The following is a 15,232-nucleotide window of genomic DNA, read 5'->3' on the forward strand; positions in this document are numbered from 1 at the left end:
AATAATCAAATCGTTTTGAGTCAAATAAATTTTCTTTTGTTTAATCACATTAATAAATGTGCAGAATGAGCACGACTCAAAATGAACCTTTTTCAATCATGAATAAAATCCCCCTCCAGTTGCGGCTATGGTGGAATGATTTGGGCAAAGAAGGGCGAGACGAAGTCAAGAAACATCTGAAAGGTCTCACGGGTTTGTTGGGTATCAGGCCTCGAGGGGATATTATAAGGGCACTGGTCACTTACTGGGACCCTGCGCACAATGTCTTCCACTTCTTGGACTTTGAACTTACCCCGACTTTAGAAGAAATTGCAGGGTACATCGGCAGTGCTGAGGTTCTGTTGAGGCGTAAATACCTGGTTGCTCCAAGAGCCGTAGCGGTGCACCGGTTTTTGGACTCGTTAAAGATAGTCAGAACGATCCATAACCCAGACTTGGCGAAAGGTTTTTGCACTCTGAGCTTCAAATACCAAAGATACAGTCACATAGGAGGATTCGACAAGCCAGAAAACAAGTTGTGCAGCAAAAGTAACCGTCGAAAGTGGGATGAACATAGACGGGTTGCTTTCATGATAACCTTCTTAGGGATTTTAGTGTTCCCAAGAAAAGACGGGAATATTGACATAAAGATAGCTGGGGTCTTCAGTACTTTGCTCACTCGAGATGACAACACGTTTGCGCCCATGATTGTATCTGATATCTTTCGAGCTTTTACGACCTGCAAAGCCGGAGAGAATTTTTTCGAAGGGTGTAACTTGTTATTGCAAATGTGGATGACCGAACACCTATGTCACCGAGCCCAGTTCCTGAGCCATGGATCTTCTGAGAAAACATGCATAGAGGAGTTCTACACCAGAATTAATGAGGTTCGCTTACCTGAAGGAGTCTCGGCACGGACCTCATACTTTCGGACCCTCAACGCCAGTCAAATACAGTGGGCACTGGGATGGTTACCGATTGACGAAGTCATATATATGCCAGCAACTAGGCCCCATTTTCTCTTGATGGGGCTTAAGAGCATTCAACCTTATGCGCCATATCGGGTTTTGAGGCAGCTTGGGAGGTGTCAGATAGTGCCTAAAGATGAGGACCTGAGCACCCAAGTGATTGAGACCAGTTCCGATGGCCAGTTTCCTGAAGCAAGGGTCCGCCAGATTTGGAGCCAATGTCAATACTTGGAGGCAAATACTTGTGTACTGAATCGGGCAAGAGGGGAAGTTTCATCCGATATCAGGCTTGGTACAAAGGAGAAGTGTCGTCTAGAAGGCCGGCTAAAAGACCTCACCTTCAAGAATTTGCCAAGTCCTCACAAGAGCATTGGGACTGGTTGGCAAAGGAAAAAGAATACAGGGCCATAATAGGCAAGTTAAAGCAGCAGGTCATAGATCTTCAATTTGAAAGAGAAATTCAGACCGCGACCGATGAAGGGGACAGAAAGAAATCAGCCCAAGAAAATGACTCCCTTAGAGCTCAAAACCGACAAGTCATAATGGATGCCGACAACCAAGCCGGTCCGATAAAAGGCTGATAGCAGGGTTAAGGAATCAGGTCATTGACAGCCGAAAAAACTTGGAAAGATCCGAGGCTAGCATAGCAAGAATGCGGGCCAGATGGGTAAAAGGTGCAGCATCACAGAAAAAGCACCTATGGCAAGTGAGAAGGGATTATGAAGGGAGCATTGCAATATTAAGATAAACAAATTCCACTCTCAGGGAACGAGTCTTTAAACAAGCCCGAGATGCTAGAACGGACAGGGAGCACTGCTATGATTCAATAGCCCAAATGGAAGAACAAATGGAGAGGTTCCAAGATCAACTTGTTGATAACACTCAAGTATTGGGATTAAAGAATCAACGAATAGAACAGCTGTGTATGAAAAGGGATAGAATCAGGGGTAGGATCGATGAGATTGGGCACTACATTACCACGAAGTGTCTAACATGTGAGGAAATGCCCCATGATACCTTTTTTGCCTCAGTCATGGGTTATATCCACCGGGTCATGGAGGAATTAAAAAGCTTGCAAAGAGGCCTTGCACCAAAGCCCGTGGAAAGGCTGAACGATGCCTCGCGGGCACCAAAATTCAAGGCCTTAATGTATCCCTAGTTCAAGTCTGCATTGTTGTTTTTAAAAGTCTGTTGTCTACCCTTCTGTTCTCTTTTCATATCAAACAATGTTAATAGTGTGGAGTCTGTATTTCATTTGTTTTTTTTTTCAAATGGGTAGCTTGTAATAGCATATTTTGGTAATAAAATGGAAAAAAAATTGTGTCTTTACTTGTGGGAGAACTACGCCCGGTCTGATTCATGCGGGGACATGATACGTAGGCAATCCACATAAGATTCAACCACCACTAAAAAAAGGAAAAAAGGACATAAAAAGAGAGGGTAAGTCGGGATGATGCATGCAATCGAAGCAAAAACATGTTAGAAATGGTTAAACTGCCTAGGAACATTGCATTCCCCAACGTGAAATTGCAATATGTGTTAAACTCTAACGCTAACAAGTTTGTTGTTTATTCAGAGAAAGAGATTTCAAAACAGTTAGCTCGTTAGAACGTTCTGGCAGATTACCATTACCACACAAGATCAAAAGGGCCCATTCCGGAAAGTATGTCTGGTTCGGACAAAAGTGTTGAGGAGGAAAAGACGGAGATGCAAATGATGAAGGAGGAAGTAGATAGGTTGAGACAAGAGATAGCTGGGATGCACCTAGCCTGGGCTAAGGGACAAACACCACCAATACTTCCCTCTACTCCTACCATTTCACCAGCTCGAACTCCGGAACACCCTTCCACTGGTCCATCAACGAGCTTCCCCATTGCCCAATACTATCAAGGGGAAACTTCCTATAATCCCCAAGCTTCACCACCCAAATAAAACCCTCCTCCACCAGTTGTTCCTGTTTTCGTGGCACCTCCACCCGCCACATTGCAAACATCATCCGATGAACCAGTGTTTCAGGTTCACGACAATCAATACTATCCTCCTGAACTCACCTTCAAAACACCCGAGCCATACACTTACACCCCTTACCTTCAGCTCCCAACAGAAACTGAGAGGCCAGCTAAGAATCCGGAGTAGGACGAAGTGCTCCATAAAGTGAAAAGCCTGGAGCAATCCTTTAGGAATATGCATGGATTGGGCAGCCAAGTCAGTGTGTCCTATAAAGATCTGTGTCCCTTCCCCGATGTTCAATTGTCGAAAGGCTTTAAGATGCCAAAGTTCGATCTATATGAGGGACATGGTGATCCCATGGCGCATCTACGAGGTTTCTGCAGTAAGATGAGAGGGGCAGGTGGAAAGGATGAGTTGCTGATAGCTTATTTCGGTCAAAGTTTAAGCGGGTCCGCATTAGAATGGTACACGAGGCAAGATTCTAACAGGTGGTATACCCGGGACGATCTAGCACAAGCGTTTGCAGGTCATTTCCAGTATAACCTTGAGATCATCCCCGACTGTCTCGCACTGTTAAAACTTGAGAAAAAGCCTGGAGAGAGCTTCAGGGAATTCGGATTCTGTTGGAGAGAACAAGCAGCAAGAGTCGATCCACCAATGAGGGAAAGTGAAATGGTGGACTACTTCTTACAAACTTTGGAGCCAACTTACTTTGGTCACCTGGTGACGTCAGTTGGTAAATCTTTCAATGAAGTAGTAAAAATGGGCGGTATGGTTGAAGAAGGACTCAGGTCCAACAAGATAATGAGTTATTCAGCAATCAAGGCTACAACTCAGGCTATCCAAAGCGGCACGGGAGGTGCACTCGGGAAAAAGAAGAGAGAGGAGGTCGCAACAGTCGAAGCAGGTAATTGGTCCATATCAAGAGGCCTTCCCCTCACTACCAACCCAGACCCCATTACCCAAACTATCCACATACTCCATAAAATCCTCCACAACCCTATTATCCACCACAAGAGCCACATTTCTCCATCCATCACGCCCAAACTTACACCCAGCCTCAGGCTCGCCCGCAATAGCGTGCGCCGGCTCCCCAACATACATATCCACCACCACAAAACACATATCCACCTCCATAAAATACATATCCACCACCAAGGGCCTACAGGAATCCTTCAGGGCCAAGCTTCCGCGGAAATCAGGCTTTCAGGAACGAAAGGATGCAGAGGCCGAGAACATTCACTCCGTTGGGAGAAACCTATACTACTCTGTTCCACAAGTTGAGGCAGATAGGCCTATTAAGTCCTGTTGAACCCAAATTGCCAAATCCCCTTCCCAAAAATCTGGACCACTCAGTAAGCTGTGAATATTGTTCGGGGGCTCCCGGGCATGATACTGAGAAATGTTGGAAGTTGAAGACTGTCGTACAAGATCTTATTGACACAAATAGGATCGAGGTTCAAGCACCAGAGGCACCCAACATCAATGAAAACCCGTTACCAGTGCACCATGATGCCCACATGATCGAACTAGTGCACGAAGGAGGGAAACCTAAAACACCCTCACAAACGGTAATGATGATTCATGCCAGTCCAAACGAAAAATCGACCAGTGGAAAGGCAGTGGTACAGTTAGGAAAGGTAGATGACAAGCCATTTGTTGTAGTGGGGAAAGGTTCGTTTGTTGCTGCGAAGAAACCAGAGTCAGTCAGGACAGTGCTGCAGGGAGTATCAAGCACACCAGTGTTAGTGGTGAAGGGGGTCCACGTAGAACCAGTTATTATTAGGCCAGTAATGCAGTTGCCGATAACAAGTGAGAAAGTTGTGCCATGGAGCTACAGTCAAGTGACAGTGATGCATAAGGGGAAGGAGATTGTGGAAGAAGTATGCGAGGCCCAGGGGTTAACTCGTTCGGGAAGGTGTTTTATTCCCGCAGAATTGAGAAGGGCCAATCCTGTAAAGAAGCCAGTGAAGGAGGAAGAAGCAGAGGAGTTTCTGAAGAAGATGAAGGCATAAGACTACTAAATTATAGAGCAGTTGAGGAAGACCCCAGCCCAGATTTCGTTGCTATCCTTGTTGATCCATTCAAGCGATCATTGTCAGGCCTTAATGAAGATTCTGAACGAAGCCCATGTCCCGGACAAGCTCTCAGTGAACCATTTGGAGAAAATAGTGCACAAGATCTTTGAGGTAAACCGAGTAACATTCTCTGATGATGAGTTACCGGTAGAGGGTACAGAACACAACAGAGCACTCTACCTGACTGCAAAATGCGAAAAATCGGTGGTCACTCGAGTACTGATTGATAATGGATCAAGTGCCAATATCTGTCCTTTGGCAACTTTGAACAAACTAAAGGTTGCTGATGATAGGATCCACAAGAACAACGTCTGCGTCCGAGGTTTTGATGGGGGCGGTACTGACACAGTGGGTGATATCGTACTGGAATTAACCATTGGTCCAGTCGAGTTCACCATGGAATTTCAAGTGATAGATGTGGCGGTGTCGTACAATCTTCTGTTGGGACGACCCTGGATCTACGCAGCCAAAGCAATGCCTTCTACACTGCATCAGATGGTCAAATTTGAATGGGAAAGGCAAGAGATTGTGGTACACGGGGATGACGGCACACATGCCGTCAATGATGTTATTGTTCCCTTCATAGAAACCGACGATGACAAAGGCCCATGGATTTATCAGGTTTTTGACGCAGTCTCAGTAGACAAAGTTCCTGAGGGTGGGGGCCTTCCACTTCCTAGAATCACAGCTGCAACCTTCATGATAGACTCAGAGATGTTGAACAGCAGGTTTGTACCAGGAAAAGGTCTGGGGATTGATCTGCAGGGAATAGTCCAGCCAGTTTCTTTGCCCAAGAACCTGGATACTTTTGGGTTGGGATTCAAGCCTACCGTAACGGATGTAAAACGGGCCCGCAAGTTGAAGAAAAGAGTTTGGATCCTTCCTAAGCCAATCTCGCGCCTATCCAAATCATTTGTCAGAGCAGGGTTCAGAAAGTTGTCGATCCCAGAAGTTCTCAGACCCCTGATCGGGCCAGATGGGGATTTGAATGAGGGCTTTGAAAGAATGTTCGCAGATGTCAACATGATAGAAGCTGGAGAGGGTTCCAGTAAGGCAGACATACAGTTTGTGGGGTCTAAGGCCAATGTCAACAATTGGACAACTACTTCTCTTCCTACTCGGAGGGAGTCCTAGTAGTTGGCTCTGATTTTCCTTCTTGTTTTCTGGATTATTCCAGGGTTGTAATCCAGATTCCTTTTTATTTTTATTATTGCTCAACAAAGTGTGAAACCTTGTTATCCCATAGTTCAATAAAATGAAAAGTTTCTTCTTGATTCCTTATTTTATTTTTAATTGTTGTTTCTTCCTTTTCTTTTTCTGAACAGTTCTTTTCATACTGGTCTTAACGACATGGCATGCACAACGGATCTTCAACCTAGTCTAAAAGATCAATCTGATTCCGAACTAACTATACAAGAGGTCGATTATGATAATGAATCGGAATACGATGAGGATGAAGCCTTCGAAGAAATAAACAGAGAGCTAAGCCAGTTTGAAGAAAAATCCAGGCCCAACTTAAATGACACAAAATCCATCAATTTAGGGGATGCAGTCGATATCAGGGAAACTAAAATAAGCATCCACATTGCACCAAATATCAGGGAAGAATTAATCAAAACACTTATTGAGTTCAAAGATGTTTTTGCATGGTCGTATGATGACATGTCGGGGTTAAGCACGGATTTAGTGGTTCATAAATTGCCCACTGACCTGGCATGCCCTCCCGTCAAGCAGAAATTGAGGAAGTTCAAAACAGACATGAGTGTGAAGATTAAAGAAGAAGTAACCAAGAAGCTACAAGCAAAGGTTATTCGGGTCACTCGATATCCTGATTGGTTGTCTAATGTGGTGCCAGTGCCGAAGAAAGTTGGGAAGATCAGGGTGTATGTCGATTACCGCAACCTGAACAGGGCAAGCCCAAAGGGCAACTTTCCTTTACCCAATATCCATATCTTAATCGACAATTGTGCCGGACGTGAGATCGGATCTTTTGTAGATTGTTATGCTGGGTATCATCAGATTCTGATGGATGAAGAAGATGCGGAAAAGACGACATTCATTATGCCGTGGGGAACTTATTGCTACCGGGTAATGTCATTTGGTTTGAAGAATGCTGGGGCAACGTAAATGAGAGCAATGACTACTGTGTTTCATGACATGATCCACAAAGAAATTGAGGTGTACGTGGACGATGTGATCATAAAGTCCAAACGTCAGGAAGACCACGTAGCAGACCTGAGGAAGTTTTTTCAAAGACTTCGAAGGTATGATATTAAGCTCAACCCGGCCAAATGTGCATTTGGTGTTCCATCTGGGAAGCTATTGGGATTCATCGTCAGTCGGCGAGGTATTGAGTTGGACCCATCAAAGATCAAATCTATCCAAGATTTGCCACCGCCGAAGAACAAGACAGAAGTAATGAGTCTGTTGGGAAGGTTGAATTACATCAGCAAATTTATTGCTCAACTCACAGCAACTTGTGAACCCATTTTTCGGCTACTAAAGAAAGATGCTGTGATAGAATGGACGGCAGAATGTCAGGAGGCATTTGACCAGATCAAGGGATATTTATCAAATCCACCTGTGTTGGTTCCACCTGAGCCGGGGAGACCATTAATTCTTTATCTAACAGTCCTGGAGAATTCGTTTGGCTGTGTGTTGGGGCAACCCCACATTACAGGAAGGAAGGAGCAAGCCATCTATTATTTTAGCAAGAAGTTTATAGTATATGAGGTTAAGTACACTCAACTCGAGAAGACATGTTGCGCCCTAACTTGGGTGGCCCAGAAATTAAAGCATTATTTGTCTTCATATACTACTTATCTCATTTCACGCTTGGATCCACTAAAGTATATTTTATAGAAGCCTATGCCCACAGGGAGGTTAGCAAAATGGCAAATATTACTCATGGATTTTGACATCGTCTATGTGACGAGGACGGCCATGAAAGCCTAAGTACTGGCCGATCACTTGGCTGAGAATCCTGTTGATGAAGAATATGAGTCGTTAAGGACGTATTTTCTTGACGAGGAAGTAATGCATATAGATGAGTTGGAATTACCTGAGGAACCAGGTTGGAAGCTTTTATTTGATGGAGCCATAAATGCGAAGGGAGTTGGAATAGGAGCGGTACTTATTTCTGAAACAGGACGTCATTATCCTGTTACAGCTCAGCTGCGTTTCTATTATACCAACAACATGGCTGAGTATGAGGCATGCATTTTGGGTTTGCGACTAGCTGCAGACATGGATGTCCAGGACGTTTTGGTATTGGGAGACTCGGACCTCCTGGTGCATCAGATTCAGGGTGAATGGGAAACACGGGATTTGAAACTCATACCATATCGACAATGTTTGCACGATCTGCAAGCGATTTCGATTAGTGGAGTTCAGACACATCCCAAGAATTCACAATGAGGTTGTCGATGCATTGGCCACTTTAGCATCGATGTTGCACCACCCAGACAAAATTCATGTTGACCCGTTGCACATCCAGGTTTGTGATCAGCATGTTTATTGCAATATGATAGAGGAAGAAGTGGATGGCGAGCCATGGTTTTATGACGTCAAGGAGTACCTCGGGATGGGGATATACTCGGAGCAGGCCACCAGAGATCAAAAAAGAGCCATTCGGCGATTGGCAAGTGGATTTTTCCTCAGTGGAGGAGTGTTGTACAAAAGAACCCCAGATTTGGGATTGCTGAGATGTATAGATGTCAGTCAAGCCACGACAGTTATGACAGAGGTACATGTTGGAGTTTGTGGGCCACATATGAGCGGATATGTATTGGCAAAGAAAATTCTTCGAGCAGGGTACTATTGGCTCACTATGGAGCGTGATTGTATCAATTTCGTACGGAAATGCCATAAATGTCAGATACACGGAGATTTGATTCATTCTCCGCCGACAGAATTGCATACAATGTCAGCACCATGGCCATTTGTTGCCTGGGGCATAGATGTCATTGGACCTATTAAGCCGACAGCTACCAACGGTCATAGGTTCATTCTGATGACCATCGACTATTTCACTAAGTGGGTTGAAGCTAAAACTTTCAAGTCGGTAACCAAGAAGGCAGTGGTGGATTTTGTTCACTCCCATATCATCTGTAGATTTAGGATCCCAAAAGTGATCATCACGGATAATGGTGCTAATCTTAACAGCAATTTGATGAAAGAGGTATGTCAACAGTTTAAGATTACACACCGTAATTCCACTTCACCATATCGTCCCAAGGCGAATGGAGCAGTTGAAGCAGCCAACAAGAACATCAAGAAGATACTGAGGAAGATGGTAGAAGGATCTAGACAATGGCATGAAAAATTACCATTTGCATTGTTGGGTTATCGCACCACTGTCCGTACTTCAGTAGGGGCAACTTCTTATTTATTGGTATATGGAACTGAAGCAGTAATACCGGCGGAAGTTGAAATTCCATCCCTTCGGATTGTCGCTGAGGTTGAGATTGATGATGACGAGTGGGTCAAAACTCGTTTGGAGCAGTTGAACTTGATTGATGAAAAAAGATTGGCAGTTGTGTGTCATGGCCAGTTATATCAAAAGAGAATGGCGAGAGCCTACAACAAGAAGGTGCGCCCCAGAAAATTTGAGGTGGGGCAGCAGGTGTTGAAACAAATCCTGCCACATCATGCCGAAGCAAAAGGCAAGTTCGCCCCGAATTGGCAAGGACCGTTCATTATAACCAGAGTGTTGTCCAATGGCGCTTTATGTTTAAAATAAATCGACGAAAAATGCATCGATATGGCTATCAATTCTGACGCAGTTAAGAGATATTATGTATAATTTCTTTTTGTAAATGTTGTTTGTTTATGGTTGGCATTTATCAGAGAATGAAATGACGGAGGCAATTCTTTCTTCTATCCAAACACTTTAACCTTTGCTTCTCCTTTTGAGCCTTATTTATTCTTTTATATCCCTTTTTTGGAATCAGTAATTAAAATGAAAGAAAAAGAAAAAGAAAAATAATGATGATAAAGAAAAAGTCACAAGAAAATAAAGGAATGGGAACTACGTTTGACCTGATTCCTCAAAGAAGGATACGTAGGCGCCTCACGGATCAGTCATAGTGTAATATGGTGTGCATAATGTAACATAGTGTAACAAAATAAAAATCCCCAAGCAAGAAAACTGGGGCAGAAGTTTGCGTTTGTAATTTTGGTAAGAAAGTTTGATTCCAAGAGTTGTACTGTTTTACTCATCAAAATTATTTTGAACTTTTGATACCCCTTTTCCTTTTTTAACCATACACAAAACCCATATTAATGTCCAAAAAAGACCTCCCGATCAGTATCTGAGAAGTGCCAAGTCAATACAAATGGAAGTCGGGAATAACACTCTGATCCCCAACAAAGAAGAAGATCATAAACTGGAAATGAATTGATAGCCGAAAGAATCCCCAGCAAAGAGCGTCATATCGACAACACTCCAATCGCCAGCTGAAAAATAAAATAAAATGAGAGAGTCTTATCGGTGAAAACCTTCACAGGCACCATGAGGCGATGGGAGTTGAGAGAAATGAGAGAGTCTTATTAGTGAAAACCCCTCGAAGGGCACTATGAGGTGACAAAGCAAGATTGGCGGAAAGGGTCCACATTCGGCAAAACGTTGAGTATTTATTTATCCCCAGCAAGATGAGGCCATCCGAAAGATGGATTGATACGAATAGACTGGGTTGATTAATCCGGAATGCACGACATGATCATTGGGATCGGTTATATCATTCAGATAAGTTCTTTTCTTTCTTTTTCCCCAGCATTTGTTCAGAAAGACTTCTTCTTTTTCTATTTTTTGAAATCATCACTTTTTCATTTCTTGGTTTAAAAGACTTTACCTCCCCAGCAGTTTGTTTTTGAAAAGAATTTTCAAAGCTTACTACCAGTGGCCAAAATGGTGCAAAGAAAAATGCGAATAGGACAGGCCAAAGATAAGGCGACAAAGCGAAAAGGAGTTTGTCGCAAGACCAAATGACGAATAGTTCTAGATCCCAAGAGGGACAAATTTCCAGGGGAAGTCGGAGAAAAACAGAAAGAACAACAGTTAAAAAGTTAGGGATCAAATTCCAAAAAGATCCCCAACAGATTTGCGAGATACAGGAACAACTCCGACAGATTCTCGACCAAGCTCCACAATGGTCGGATAACACAGAGCGGGGAAGGAAGAGAAACGAAAAACCATCCCCAGCAGGAATATCAGCCCCAGCAAACAATATCATCCCCAGCAAGTTTTATAGCAAAGCAGGGAAAAGAAAAGGGAAAAACCATCCCCAGCAGAAGTGGCACGACCACTCGCCTCGTTTTAAACTAACAAATTTTTCTTTGATATAAAGCAGGGAAAGGAAATATTATTGACAGCAGGAAGACAGGGTCACAAAGAAGATTATTAAACTGGGGCAGAAAATTTTCTCTCATTACGAAAATTTTCTTGAAATCAGATAGCTATTTGGGAAAGAGAGAAGATAACACAAGTTTTGAAGGAAGTAAAATCCCCAGCAGTTTACGAGAAGGGAGATACAAGTTTTAAAAGAAAAGCAATCTTGGAAGAAGCAAGATAACCCAAAGTTGTAAAAGTAATGACCTTTGAATCTATATCATCCCCACCATTGTTAAAAGGAGGAAGATAATTCCCCATCAGTATTATTCCCGGCAGGTTTCAGGGAAGTGAAAGCACCAGCTTTAAAGGAAATAGTCTTTGAAGAAGGAAAATGACATATTGATGAAATAAAATATCGATTTTATCCCTAGCAGTTTTCAGAGGAATAAAACACCAATTTAAAAAAAAAGTTGTTGAAGTCAGGAGCCCGCCTGGAGAATGGAGGTGTTATTTTTTGAATTAATGTTGAAGTCAAGAGCCCGCCTGGAGAATGGAGGTGTTAATTTTTGAATTAATGTTGAAGTCAGGAGCCCGCCTGGAGAATGGAGGCTGAATTATTTTTAAGTTGTTGTTGAAGTCAGGAGCCCGCCTGGAGAATGGAGGCTGAATTATTTTTAAGTAGTTGAAGAAGTCAAGAGCCCGCCTGGAGAATGGAGGTTGAATTATTTTTAAGTTGTTGTTGAAGTCACGAGCCCGCTTGGAGAATGGAGGCTGAATTATTTTTAAATTATTGTTGAAGTCAGGAGTCCGCCTGGAGAATGGAGGTGTTATTTTTCGAAATTGTTGTTGAAGTCAGGAGCCCGCCGGAGAATGGAGGCTGAATTATTTTTAAGTTGTTGTTGAAGTCAGGAGCCCGCCTGGAGAATGGAGGTGTTATTTTTCGAAGTTGTTGTTGAAGTCAGGATCCCGCCTGGAGAATGGAGGCTGAATTATTCTTAAGTTGTTGTTGAAGTCAGGAGCCCGCCTGGAGAATGGAGGTGTTATTTTTCGAAGTTGTTGTTGAAGTCAGGAGCCCTCCTAGAAAATGGAGGCTGAATTATTTTTAAGAAGCTGTTGAGGTCAGGAGCCCGCCTGTAGAACGAAGGTTGTTATAATTTTAAGTCGAAGAAGTCAGGAGCCCGCCTATAGAACGGAGGTTGTTAAATTTTAAATTGGAGTCAGGAGCCCACCTGTAGAACGGAGGTTGTTATATTCTAAGATTGGAGAAGTCAGGAGCCCGCCTGTAGAACGGAGGTTGTATATTTTTAAAAAAAAAAGTTGAAGAAGTCAGGAGCCCACCCGTAGAACGGAGGTTGTTATATTCTAAGTCGGAGAAGTCAGGAGCTCGCCTGTACAATGGAGGTTGTTAAGTTTTAATTTGGAGTCAGGAGCCCGCCTGGAGAATGGAGGTTGTTTATTTTAAAAAAGTTGAAGGAGTCAGGAGCCCGCCTGTAGAACGGAGGTGGTTGTATTTTTAAATTATGGAAGAAGTCAGGATCCCGCCTGGAGAATGGAGGTTGTGTCATCTTTCAGAAGTCAAGTTGGAGTCAGGAGCCCGCCTGCAGAACAGAGGAATACATTTCAAGATCAAATCAGAAGACAGTAATGAGGAGGGTTCCAACAAAAATCCCCAGCATAACAAGCTCTAATGTAGGAAGCAGTGTCCCCAGCAGACAGAGCGGAATAATAAAACTTGTGTTCAGAAAAGCAAAAGGCCAGGGTCATCCCCAGCAGTTTTCGAAAGAAAGGCACCAGAGGAAACACAAGTCAACAAGAAAGCAAGGCAACCAGAGCAAGTGGAAGATAGATAAGATTTTGCAATTCCTAGTTTAGTATAGCCTCTTGTTTTCTTTTGAGCACAATGTAACAAGGAGATCGGTAAGCAGTAGTAACAACATGCAACAACAGTAACAGCAAAAGGCAGTCCCACGGTAGTCCCAGCTGCCAAAAAATTTTCTGAACTACACTGACCTGATTCCCTTCTAGCCAGGGATATGTAGAAAACCTTTGAAGCAAAGGTTCGGTTAAATCATTTTCAAAAACAAAATGCTTCACACGGAGTATTCCAACGGGCAAAAATCGCTCGTATCCGCTCACTTTATCTTTGCACGAAAACCCTTCGTGTTTTCGGACAAAGAGGGACAGCTGTGAGCACGTGATTTTTGCTTCACGAAAACTACTCCAAAAGAAATCAAAAATAAAACAAAATTCTCTTGGTGTACAATTTTTAGGATTTGCGTGGCAGTTTTTGATAATTATTTATGTTTTTGTCCGTAAATGTTTACCTTGTTGTAGTTAATTGAAAAATACAAAAAAATACATGTTGCATGCATATTTAGGGTTTAATTATGCATTTAGGAATTAATTAAACCATCATTTGGCTCTAAAAGGAAAATCACAAAAATATGCGTTTTATTCTATTTGTTGTCATTGTGTGATTTTATTTTAAGGTTTTAATTTGTGTGTTAATTGTTGTAAGTGTTAATTAATATTTTTGTAGTTTTATTTTTTTATTTCACAATTTAATTAGGAATTGTGTTTAAATTAGAAAATAAAGAAGGAAAAGGAAAAGAGTTCAAAAAAAATGAAGAAAATTCGGACTGGGCCAGTTTTTAAAAGAGAATTCAGGCCCAAAAGTCACACTCCCTACCCGGCTCAGGTCTGTCAACCCAAAGACCACCAAACGACGTAGTATAGGGCAAGGGCTACGTCATTTTGATGGTGCCCGGTCCAGTTAATCACAAAAGACAAACCAAACGACGCCGTATTGGCACTTTCCATCTGGACCGTTGATCAAACAGATCTAACGGTCCAGTTCAGTTCTTTCATTAAACCAAACGATGTCGTATGGTTGTATTTGATCGGGGTCGTTCATTGCTTTTGATCTAATGGCTCCAAGGCTTTCCTTCATGACCCGACCCACTCCCATCTGAGACCGACCCAATCCCCACTCAATCAAAACGGCACTGTTCCCTTAAGTGAAGAGATCCTGGCCATCAATCTTACCTGATCCAACGGCCAGGATCCATCCCTCCCCTCCGTATATAAGGTCAATTCTCACCCCACGCCCCCATAACCAAACACCCCCCCCCTCATCCCTGTTCATCGTCTCTTTCACAGACGGACCCCAAAACCCTAGCCGCCTCAAAATCCCTTCGTTTGAAAGCAGGCGGCAACAATGCCGGTGACCACCACCTTAACACCCTAAGACCATCTGACCACCCCCGTTCCAAATATGTTACTCGTGGGGTTCGAATCTTCCCCATCGTCTCGAATCTTCATTTGAAAATTCGAGCCAAACGGAAACCTACACCAACCAACCCCAAACTCACCCCAAGGCACCCCCTAACCACCCTCGTTACGGATCTGTTGGTTGCTCACCTCGAATCAACTTCCAACTTCTCGAATCTTCAATCAAAGATTCGAGTAGGACTTAGATCTACCCCAACCAACTCCAAATTCATACCAGACAACCCCCAGACCTCCTTCATACCCTAAAAGACTTTGGTTCCGTTCAAATCTGTCTAGAAACGTTCGAACCCTAAATCGAAAACCAGGAACCCTAGAAATTCAAATCATGGAATCCGTCCAAATTAAGTGAGGATTTGGGGTCTAATCGATCTTAATCGAAGTGTTCTCAACTGAGAACACTTCGACTAAGGTCTGTTCGACCTCAAAGTGTCTGAGTCCGAAGATCGAGCCTGGGTCCGTGTAGTTCTGGTATTTTGAGGTATCTTCCTTTTTCACTTGTTCGGTGTTCATTTTTTTTATCTATGTATCTGTTTAGTTTAGTTTGATTGGTTTTTCCATTCTTTATCAATTCATTTCCCCATCCCCAGTGACCTTTTTATTTGGTCGATTTTTCTTTTGTTGATTAAATTGTACCT

The sequence above is a fragment of the Nicotiana tabacum genome, chromosome 3 (assembly GCF_000715075.1).
Source record: "Nicotiana tabacum cultivar K326 chromosome 3, ASM71507v2, whole genome shotgun sequence".
Lineage (NCBI taxonomy): Eukaryota > Viridiplantae > Streptophyta > Magnoliopsida > Solanales > Solanaceae > Nicotiana > Nicotiana tabacum.